The sequence below is a fragment of the Cervus elaphus genome, chromosome 14 (assembly GCF_910594005.1).
Source record: "Cervus elaphus chromosome 14, mCerEla1.1, whole genome shotgun sequence".
Lineage (NCBI taxonomy): Eukaryota > Metazoa > Chordata > Mammalia > Artiodactyla > Cervidae > Cervus > Cervus elaphus.
Window position 1 is genome coordinate 34,113,055 of NC_057828.1, and position 12,132 is coordinate 34,125,186.

The 12,132-nt window shown below is 39.6% G+C and overlaps 1 non-coding gene across 1 annotated transcript; it reads right to left on the minus strand.

Moving 5' to 3' along the window:
- Window positions 1-10,687: 10,687 nt before the first annotated feature.
- TRNAG-CCC lies at window positions 10,688-10,760 on the minus strand. Its single transcript has one exon. It is a non-coding gene; the product is annotated as a tRNA-Gly (tRNA).
- Between the last annotated feature and the right edge of the window lie 1,372 nt (window positions 10,761-12,132).

The following is a 12,132-nucleotide window of genomic DNA, read 5'->3' on the forward strand; positions in this document are numbered from 1 at the left end:
CCTAGTCAGGGAACTAAGATCCCGTAAGCAGCACAGTGCAGCCAAAAAATAGAAGAATTTTTTTTTAAAGAATGTATCATCTTAGTTTATTTATTTGCATATGTAGATATGTGCATGTCTGTATGTATTTTCTGCTGTAGAGAAGGGATGTACTGAATCTAAACGGAGGATAGATACTTTCGTACAAATGCATAATCAGTTTATGTATGTTCTTTTTTTTGTTGCAACCTCTGTCACTGCTTTCCATGACTTGGTATCTTAGATTGAATTTCTGCTCTTTCTATGTTTAGAAACTATTTTTATCTTGGCCAACTGACTTACCATAGAGCCATGTGAGTGTTGTTATTTTTAAATATATAATAGTCATCCCTAGAACCCATTTAAAGCCCTCAGAAGACCACTGTGTGCTTGTCCCACTCCACTGCACATGTTCCAGGATGTAAGATTAGGTTGTTTTTTTTTTAAGAAACATTTATTGAGTTCCTACTGTATACCAGGCAACAGGCCATGTGCTTTCACGTTTTTTCATTTTCTAACAACAACACAAAATCCTGTACTGCTAATGACTTCTTACCTTACAAGCATATGGTACCTCTCCATGTCATTATAAACCTGTGCTGAATGAAATGAGCATGGGTATTAATGCCAGTTAGTCCTGAGTTCAAATCTTATTTTTGCCAGTTATTATCTACATGAACTTGGAGCAGATTATCTATGTTCTTTGAGCCAAAACTTCTTCATTTGCAAAATGAGAATAATACTTCCTTGCTGAGTTGTTGTGAAGAAATACTGGGTTGGTGTAGGATACGAGGCCCCTTGGACTTTCCTGGAGGCTCAGCAGTAAAGAATCTACCTGCAATGCAGGAGATGCGGGTTTGATCCCTGGGTTGGAAAGATCCCCTGGCAAAGGAAGTGGCAACCCACTCCAGTATTCTTGCCTGGGAAATCCCATGGACAGAGGAGCCTGGTGGACTGCAGTCCACCGGGTCACAAAAGAGTCAGACACGACTGAGCAGCTAAACAGCTAGGCACGTGGTGTCTGGCACAAAGCAATACAGTAAGAGGCAGTTATTGCTATCTCTTATTATTCTGAGTTTCCTCCTGTCTTAAAGAAAAGATAAAAGAACTTGGAAGACACGTGCTAGTTAAAGAATTACTACACTGCTCCTCAAACTGTTTGACCTGGACAGTTTCAATTCACATGGTTGAAAAGTGGTGCAGTAACCTGATGTGGCATGTGAACAACTGCCAGACCTTTCAGTTGGGGCCTTTTGCCCCTGGGCGTCCTCAGACATCTGCTGGAACCCCATGAGTGAGTCCTGGTAACTGTTTAACAGAATGTTAGCTTTAAGGGGTGTGTCTCTGTCTGCTTGGTCTTGATGTGGTGTGTTGAAGAGCAGCAATGCTTACACACACCTTCAGGGGAGACTGTTGGCTCTTATGGCCACATCCACATCCAACTGGGTCTGGGTTGACACCACCTGGTAAAGATTCCAGAATCCCTGAAATGTTCTATGGGAAATCTAAGTGCGTTCCAGATCAAGGGCCCCTGGAGCTTTTCTGAGTGATCTGAGGTTACCTGTTGTGACTTCAAGTTTTCCCTGACTGCCAACAGAGACAGCAGGTTTGGTTCCCCTTCTCCTGCTCTAGTGGGCCCTTTGGGTGGTCTTCTCTACTGTCTGCCATTGGACTGTACCCTTAGGAGAACTTGATTTAATTCCTTTAACTGGGGGACAAGAGTTGGGGGACCTGGGCTGCTGCGATTGGTGAGGAAGGAGACAAGAAGTCTTAAATTTACAGAATACCTAGTATTGTGCAAAGAACTTCACAGTGGAGGTAGCATTGCAAGAGGTAAATCAGGGGTTCCAATACTTCACAGGTTCTAATGAAATTTCTGAAGTGATTATTATATGCTCAGGTATTTATTTACTCCTCAACTGCAAGAAATTTGGCTTTCATTTTTCTGGCATTTCCCAAGTCACCTAAAACAGGTCTCTGTTGTAGTGTCTGCTTCACAGCTGTTGCTGGGGCAATGAAAATTTCAATGATGCTGTTTAATACCTCAAGATTAACATTTTTCTAAACAAGCATTTTTGCTTGAAATTTTACACACTGAAGGGCTCTCACTTTGTTTCATAAAACTAAATGATCTAAGCAGTCCTTGGAGATGCTTGATATTTTACATATCTCTCTCTTGTGTACAGACTGACTTGGAAAACTTGTTTTATTTGCCTTAAGCAGGCAGTCAGGATTTATGAAAATGGTTGATTCTACACACGATACAATTTTGTCAACAAAAGGCAAGTATATAACCACAAAAAAGTTTTATATGTAAAAGTAATACAGTTACTCAAAATTTTGAAAAAATAGATTCTGATACTTTAACATCTAAAACAAGCTTACTATCCTGCTCATTATATGTTTAAAAATGTCCTAGCTTAAAAATTCTATGTTCTCATTAGAATTTTAGCAATGGATCAAGCATCTTTGCAGAAATAAAGTATTTTTCACTTTTATGCCCAGCAGGCAGAGTTTAGAAGTTGTTATAAATAGGTTTTAACACGATTCATTTAACTTGTTTAACTCATATATTTTAACAGATTTGGGCTTTCCTGGTGACTCAGCATAAAGAATCCTCTGGCAATGCAGGAGACCCAGGTTTGATCCCTGGGTCAGGAAGATACCCTGGAAGAGTGCATGGCAACATACCCCAGTATTCTTGCCTGGAGAGTCTCATGGACAGAGAAGCCTGGTGGGCTACAGTCCATAGGGTTGCAGGGTCGGACACAACTGAAGTGACTAAGGACTCACACACGCCTTATCAGACTTGAATGGGACTTTTCAGAGAATTTAGTTTGACTTTTTTGTTATCAAAGCTTTGAAATTTTATAAAAAGAAGCTTTCAGTAAAAAGAATAGTATAATTTAAAATTCTTTTTCCACTGCTTAAAAAGGATTAACTATTTTTTTGAATCACTAATACATGCACATGGTACAAAATTCAAAAGGTACAAAGGCTTTAATAGTGAAAAAGCAGTTTCCCTCCCTCCCTGTCCTCCACTCACCTAATGTCCTTCCCTAAATACAGTTACCAATTTTTTGTTTCTATTTTTTAAAAAGCAGATACAAATATATATTTTTTATTTATGTCTTTTTACCTTCCTTTTTGCATAATCCCCAAAGAGTCCCAGCATGTAATCCTTCTGGAAGTTTATACAAAAGCCTTATTCTACCTAGGGAAGCACAGAGAAAATAAAAATTGCTTATGTTCTCTGAACTGTGGGAAACTTTTTTTTATTCAATATTAATACAATAATGATAATAAAGTAAACTCTGCTACAGATTATGAAGGAAATAACCAAAAATGGCAATATTTGTATTTTAACTAAATAGAAAACTAGTTTATTAAACTTAAAGTTTAAATAAAATATTTTAATATTATTTGATAATCATTTTAGTATATTCTGTTTAACTCTGATTTTCAAATTCCTGAGTCAAAGCTTTCCATCAATTTATACAGGATTTGAAAAAAATCTAGTTTCTGCTCACTGGGAATCCTGGTCTTCTTACTATTTTTTTCATATGGCAAGTTTAAAAAGTAGAATGTACTGGACATATTAAATATATCTAATCCTCATAGTTGTTTATGGGGTTCTCAAGGCAAGAATCCTGAAGTGGTTTGTCATTCCCTTTTCCAGTGGACCACATTTTGTTAGGCCCTAACTAACAGGGACATGCCCTTCAGCTATTCAGCGTAGCTGGATGACATGCCTGGTGTCCTGACTGTCCCACTGCTGGTCCTCGTTGAGCACTTAAACCTTCACTGTGTCGGGTGTCGGTCAACATGCAGCCAGGGGTTGAGGCAAAGGCCATGCTGGAGTGGCTGGGAAGGGGGTCCGGAGAAAGCTGGAACTGATGTTGGATGCAGAGTACATTGTGCGAAATGAGGGGCTGGATGAAGCACAAGCTGGAATCAAGGTTGCCAGGAGAAATATCAACAACCTCAGATATGCAGATGATACCACTTTAAAGGCAGAAAGTGAAAAGGAACTAAAGAGCCTCTTAATGAAGGTGAAAGAGGAAAGTGAGAAAGCTGGCTTAAAACTCAACATTCAAAAAACTAAGACCATGGCATCTGGTCCTATCACTTTATGCGGAAAATGTGGAAACAGTTGTCAGATTTCATTTTATTGGGCTACAGAATCACTGCGGTCAGTGACTGCAGCCACAAAATTAAAAGACACTTGCTCCTTGGAAGAATAGCTATGACAAACCTGGACAGTGTATTAAAAAGCAGAAATATCACTTTGCCAACAAACGTCCATCTGATCAAAGCTATGGTTTTTCCAATAATCATGTACATATGTGAGAGTTGAACCATAAAGAATGCTGAGCACTAAAGAATTGATGTTTTTGAACTGTGGTGTTGGAGAAGACTCTTGAGAGTCCCTTGGACTGCAAGGAGATCAAACCAGTCAGTCCTAAAGGAAATAAACCCTGGATTTTCATTGGAAGGACTGATGCTGAAGCTGAAGCTCCGATACATTGGCCACCTGATGTGAAGAACCGATTCACTGGAAAAAACCCTTATGCTGGGAAAGACTGAGGGCAAGAAGGGGGCGACAGAGGATGAGATGGTGGGATGACATCACTGACTCAGTGGATGTGAGTTTGAGCAAGCTCTGGGAGATAGTGAAGGACAGAAGAGCCTGGCATGCTGCAGTTCATGGGATTGCAAAGAGTCGAAAACTTAGCAACCAAACAACAAAAATCCTCATAACAACCTTGTAAGATTGTATTTTCTGTGCTCCTTGGAAATGAAGAAACTTAGATTCTGAGAACTGAGGTGACTTGCCACAGGTCCAAGCAGGAAGTGCAAACTTCCTAGAGGAAGTGCCCCTCTAGCTCTAAGGACCCAAGACATGACCCACAATGTTATTTGAAACACAGAATCTCTCTGCCTAGGAAAGGAATGACAGTATGGCTCTCATTTCTTCAAGGCAAGTGCCAGAAGCCTGAAGATACATCTGCAAGCAAAATATTAAGAGAGTCAGGGAAATGAGGTGAAAATACATTTTGCTGTTGTTTAGCCACTAAGTCGTGTCCAACTCTTTGCAACCCCATGAACTGTGTAGCCTGCCAGGCTTCTCTGTCCATAAGATTTTCCAGGCAAGAATACTGGAGTGGGTTGCCGTTTCCTCTTCCAGAGGATCTTCCTGACCCAAGGACCAAATCACGTCTTGTGCAAGTGGATTCTTTACCACTGAGCTACCTGGGAAGCCCCCAAAATAGATTTAGATGAGGTGATAATGAATAAAATAATCATATCCTTCAGATTGTTGATTAGCAGCCCAACTATTTCTGGAGTAGGTGCAGTAGGGCTCCATCCTTGGCACTGTTCTGATCAATGTTTTATTAATGTTAGGACTAGAGCAATGGCTATAGTATTGTAGGGTATATAAATACCTATTGAATAAATGTATGAGTGAAAGAAGATTATGCTAATCATATCTTTAGCTCTCACAAAATTACAAGTCACAATAATTATATCAAACAGGAAATTTAAAATTAGAGTACCATAACAGGTAAATTTGATAGGTTAAGGCTAAAACAATTAAATTTAATAATGATAAATGTTAAATCCTAAACTTAGGCTTTTAAAAAAATATTTTTATTTATTTGGCTGTGCCGAGTCTTAGTTGTGCCATGCAGGATCTTTAGTGGCAGCATTCAAACGCTTGGCTACAGCATGCATGCCCTTAGTTGCGGCATGCGGGATCTAGTTCCCCAAACAGGGATTGAACCTGGGCCCCCTGCATTGGTAACAGAATTTTAGCCACTGGACCACCAGGAAGTTCCAAAACTTAGACTTCTATAATCAATTTTACAATGAGAAGATATGGGCATTAAGACTTGAAGTTCTAATGAGGTGGATGAAATTGGAGCCTATTATACAGAGTGAAGTAAGTCAGAAAGAAAAACACCAATATAGCATACCTATGCATGTATATGGAATTTAGAAAGATGGTAACGATAACCCTGTATGCGAGACAGCAAGAGAGACACAGATGTATCGAACAGACTTTTGGACTCTATGGGAGAGGGCAAGGGTGGGATGATATGGGAGAATGGCATTGAAACGTGTAAATTATCATATGTGAAACGAATCGCCAGTCCAGGTTCGATGTATGATACAGGATGCTCGGGGCTGGTGCACTGGGATGACCCAGAGGGATGGGATGGGGAGGGAGGTGGGAGGGGGGTTCAGGATGGGGAACACATGTACACCCATGGCAGATTCAAGTCAATGTATGGCAAAACCAATACAATGTTGTAAAGTATAATAAATAAATTAATTAATTTTAAAAAATAAATAAACAAAACAAAACAAAAAAAAGACTTGAAATGTGAAAGAAAAGAAGAGTAAAAAAGAAAGGAAGGAAAGAAAGGAGGGAGGAATATTTGTGCTTTTCATGAATAAGAACTTCATAATAAGGCTAATAATAAGATACAGCTACTGAATGAAATTAATAGACAATTGGGGAACAAGGTGGGTATTTCTTGCGGTTGCTCTACAATAGTCAGATCTCATCTAGAATATGTTTAAACTCTGGGTCTCTCTTGTTAACAGGAACAATAGCGATCTGAAAATAATCCATAGGAAAGTGACTAGGGTGATGAACAGAATTAAATCTGTGAGACAAAAAGAATAGTGATTGTATTAGGGACTTATAGAGAAAAATAAGTTGGGGAAGCATGTTAGCTATCTTTGAGAACCTGAAAAAAATTATATTTACAGGATATTATTGGACCATAGACTCACATGTTTGAAGAATCCTCAGAGGTTATCTCATCCACCTATACATCTGCAGCTGTAATTTTTTGACATTTCTCAGCAAGAGTATAGAAGAGTTGTTGACCTGGAGCCTAAATTAGTGATTGTCAGAGTGTGAACCCAAAACCAGCACCACCAGTGTTACATGGGATCTCATCAGAAATATAAAACTCTACCCCACATCTCCAGAATCAGAAACTCTGGAGGTGGGGCCCAGTACTCAGTGGTTTAACAAGCTCTCCAGGTGATTCTAGTGCATGATAATATTTGAGAACCATAAGAGATCATCAGATATAGGTGTTTAGCCTAAAACCTTGATTGCAATTTTGTTTGAAAACCTCTCCTCCCCTCAGTGATTCTTATTCATCTATCCTTTAAACAAGTCCAACCATTAATGTAATTAATCCTGTGCAATGGATATTTGTCAGGTATTGGCTATACAACTTCCAAACCCCCTTTCTGTCAGGATTGATATTCCATTTTATGAGTCTTCAGGGTAGAAAAGGTGTCCCACTGTGGATCCCAAAGGGTCTATATAGTCCCTCTTCCAACTTTCTGGGAGCAAGATATACACATGTGAGCCAAATGACACATTACTTTCTCCTGCCTGGAACTCTTAACCTTGAACAAGTAACACAAAGACAAAGGGATGATTTAGAGTTCATTCACTGAGCAGGGTCTAGGGACAGCAGTTGACAGGAGTGTCTGATGTTGGTGGTGGAAGCAGATTTCTGAGGGGTGACCTTGGTTTTCGGGTACTTCTGCCTAGCTTCCTGACATTTCTGTCCCCTTTCTGAGCCCGGTTCTCCAGCCTTCCTACAAATTCTATAATCCATCCTATATCCTTTTAATATGGTACTTTAAATAAGTTAGGCAGAGTTCATTTCTGTTGCTTATCAGAACCAGAAGGATACATACCTACTCTTAGTAAATATCCCATATTCAGCTAGGCATTCAGATTCATATCTCTGCTTTAGACCAAGACAAAAATAGGTAATCAGTGCTGGCAAGAGTTAGCAAGGAGCAGAAAAAAGTCTGAAACTAGTGGATGGATTTGGGGACTCTTATCTTTAGGAAAGATTCCAAATCCTTCCTGAAATAGTCCAGCATCGCTTAATTTTGTAGAAACATATTAAATCACTAATGGCTGTACCACCTCTGAAATAGTCTTACCAAAGAAATTGAAACTGAATCTGATCAGGCTTGTTGAGCTAGCTTTCATTTACAGGAAATGGGGCAGATAATGAAAGAATGAGTTAGATGACACCAGTAAGAAGTGTGTTAGTTACTTATTTGTGTCTGACTTTTTTGCAACCCCATGGACCATAGCCTGCCAGACTCCTCTGTCCATGGAATTCTCCAGGCAAGAATACTGGAGTGTGTTGCCATTTTCTTCTCCAGGGGATCTTCCCGACCTAGGGATTGAACCCAGGTCTCCTGCATTGCGGGCAGATTCTTTACCATTTGAGCCACCAGGAAAGTCCAAGCAAACAGGCAAATACAACATATGGGACAATGTATAGGACAACTAAACCAGTATCTTCCATAAGTCAATGACATTTAAAAAATCAGTAGAAACAAGGGAAGATCACTCTAGAAGAAAAAAATTAGGAGCTATAACAACCACATGTAATGTGTACATTTTATTTGGATTCTAATTCAAATAAATTAATTGTGACATATGAAGAAGAGTAAATTTACAAATAACAACAACAACAAAAACAATTACTCCAAAACCTGTTACTGATGTAGTGCCATAAAGCACACCTTTGATTTTCCACAAATGTGAAATAAGATGATTTGCATTTAATAGTAATAAAAAAGATACCCCATAGGATAGAGTGCCTAACAGTTTCAGACCTGTGAGATCTGATCATGGTTACTCCTGCGTGACCCTGAACAAATTACATGACACACTCGGCTGTAGTATGAGGCATACCACATAAAATAGTCATTTAAAATACCTAATAAAAGTTATAGTAAAGAACATGGTAAGCGTAAGTGCTGTAGAGCTGTACGTTTATAACAATAGTCCACTAGCATGTTACGTGGCCTCTAGGGTGGCCCTGAATGGTCTCCTTCTCCTCCTCCTCCTGTGTTCACACCCGGTGTATTCCCTCCATTTTAAGTGCAATGTTATTTAAAGGTTAGGTTACAAAAAAAGATGTCAGGTGTGGAATGAATGAATGAAAAAAAAAAAAAAGGCAGCAGCCTATTTTCCTAGCTCTAACCAGATTTTACCTTAAAGTATCTTAGATTGCGCCTGTGCATTGATAATCGTGTGCATCTTGACTGCATGCATGGAAAGTGACATTGCGCCTGTAAGGAGGTATATCTTAAAGAACCACAGGTGCATTAAGAAAGGAAAAAAGCCAGGCTACATCTCTTTTTAAAGAAATTTACCATCTTAATCGCTTTAAGGGTACAGTTCAGTAGTGTTAAGTATATTCACATTGTTGTGAAACAGCTCTCCAGAAAATTTTCACCTTGCAAAACTGAAACTCTATTCCCACTAAACAACAATTCTCCATTTTCCTCTCCTTCCAGCCCCTGGTAATCACCATTGTCCTTATTACTCCTATGAATTTTACTACTTTAAATACCTCATATAAATGGAGTTATGTGCTGAGACTGGTATATTTTGCTTAGTGTCATGTTCTCAAGATTCATCCATGTTAAAACACATGACAAGATTTCCTTCCTTTTCTAAGACTGGATAATATGCTATGTATGTTCATACCACATGTTGTTTATCCATTCATTCATCAATGGACATTTGGGCTGCTTCTACCTCCCGGTTATTGTGAATAACATTGGTATCTACATGACTGTGCAATATCTCTTTGAGATCCCCGTTTCAATTTTTCTGGGTATATACCCAGAGATGAGTTTGCTGGATCATATAGTAGCTCTATTTGTAATTTTCTGAGGAACTGTCATACTCTTTTCCAAGGCAGTTGTACCATTTTACAGTCCCAATGTTGCACAAGGATCCAACTTTTCCACATCCTTGCCAAAACTTATAATTTTCTGGGTTTTTTAAAATAGTAGCCAACATAGTGTGTGTGAAATGATATCTCACTGTGGTTTTGATTTTGCATTCTCTGATGATTAGTGATTTTAACCATCTTTCATATACCTGTTGGCCATTTACATATTGTCTTTGGGGAAATTTTCATTCAAGCTCAAGCCCTTTGCCCATTTTTAAATTGATTTGATTTTTTTGTTAAGTTGTAGTTCTTTATATATTCTGGATATTAACCCCTTATCTGATATATAATTTACAAATTTTCTCTCCCATTCTGTTAGTTGCCTTTTCACTCTACTGATTGTGTTCTTTTTTTTAATGATTTATTTATTTATCTATTTATATATTTTTGTCTGAGCTGAGTCTTCATTGCTCTGCATGGTCTTTCTCTAGTTGCAGTGAACTAGAACTTTTCTTGTTGCAGAGTGCAGGCTCTAGGCATGTGGACTCAGTAATTGTGGCTCCCAGGCCTTGGAGCACTGGCTCAGTATTGTGGCAGACGGGCTTGGTTGCTCCATGGCATGTGGGATCTTCCAGGACCAGGGATCAAACCCTTGTTCCTTGTATTGCAAGGCAGATTCTCAATCACTGTGACTAGCCCCTGACTGTGTTCTTTAAAACACAAAAGTCTTTAAGTTTGATGTAGTTCAATTTGTCTATTTTTGCTTTTGTTTCCTGGGCTTATGTCATAACAAAGAAATCATTGCCAAATCCAATGTCATAGTCTCCTGTGTTTCCTTTGAGGATTTTTTTTTTAATTTTTTTCAAATATATATTTATTTTATTTGGCTGCACTGGGTCTTATTTGTGGCATGTGGGATCTAGTTCCTTAACCAGGGATTGAACCTGGGCCCCCTGCATTGGGAGTGCAGATTCTTAGCCACTGGACCACCAAGGAAGTCCCTCCTTTGAGGATTTTAATTTGGGGTCTTTAATCCATTTTGAGCTAAATTTTGTGTATATATAAGATAATCATCCAATTACATTCTTTCGCAAATGGATATCCAGTTTCCCAGCACCATTTGCTGATGAAACTATCCTTTCTCCATGAGTGGGCTTGGCACCCTTGTTAGAGATCATTTGACCATACGTATGAAGGTTGCTTACACAAATGTTAGTTATGATTTAATGCAAGGAAGAAGGAGTGAGATGGTGGAGGAAGGGCTCTCTAGTTTAATGAGGAAACAGCATTGGCTCGTGGGGTGGTGGCCCAGAACGTAATGGATAGGATCATAGAGCTGTAAATATTACTTTCCTAAATTCAGAGATTCTTGGTGAGATCATTTCCCCCCACCTTTTATTTTGCCACAGAATCTTTGTATTATAAAAAACTGAAACATACTAAGCCCACGTGCTGTAAGCAGTGAGCCCATGCAACCTAGAGCCTGTGCTCTGCAACAAGAGAAGCCACCGAAATGAGAAGCCCATGCACCGCAACTAGAGAGTAGCCTCCACTCGCTCCAACTAGAGAAAGCCCGCACACAGCGATGAAGACCCAGCACAGTCAAAAATAAATAAATAAATAAAATTTAAAAAACACTTTTTAAAGGATTAGGAGGAAGATTTTTTTTTTTAATTGAAATAGAGGTAGTTGAGGCAGATGTCTGGTATCTGATTCAGCCTCAAACTACTCTTGCAGCAACCTACCTGGGGTACCCAGTGCTTCCAGTAGGGTCACTTAAGCTTCCGGCCAGCTTAAGCCAACCACAGTGCATGCCGTGGCCGCATGTGGCAAAGGCAGCTGCTTCTCTCCATTCAGTTGGTGCTGTGTTGTTCATTTAGTTTTTTGATATGCTATTCAAAGTACTTTTTCAGGTGTTCCCTTTCTGACCTCTCAGCTGACCAAAGGAGCTTATCTATCTTCTTAGTTGTTTAGTCTCTACCCTAGTGTTCTAGGCACAACGAAAACTCAATTACTATTGATTATCAGAGGAATCTCTCCTTGCCAGACTCCTCTGGAAACTGAAGTCTTTGCCACCAACATAAGCCACTCTCCTCCACTCCTTCCAGGTCACCTAATAGCCACAAGATCACCATGACCACTCTAGCTGACTTCTGAAAGACATAAGGCAACACATGGTCATGATTAGAGCATTGACCGGGACTGGGCTCACCTGGTCTCCCCGTGGGGCAAGGATCTGCTCGAGAGCCCCCCATCACCTGTGTAGGCAGGAAGGAGGGGAGCGTGTCGAGGAGCAGAGTGCACTGTGTGCCCACAGGGCTGCTGCCATGTGGTCTTGGCTTTCTGAGTCTGGGTGGTGCCCATGTGG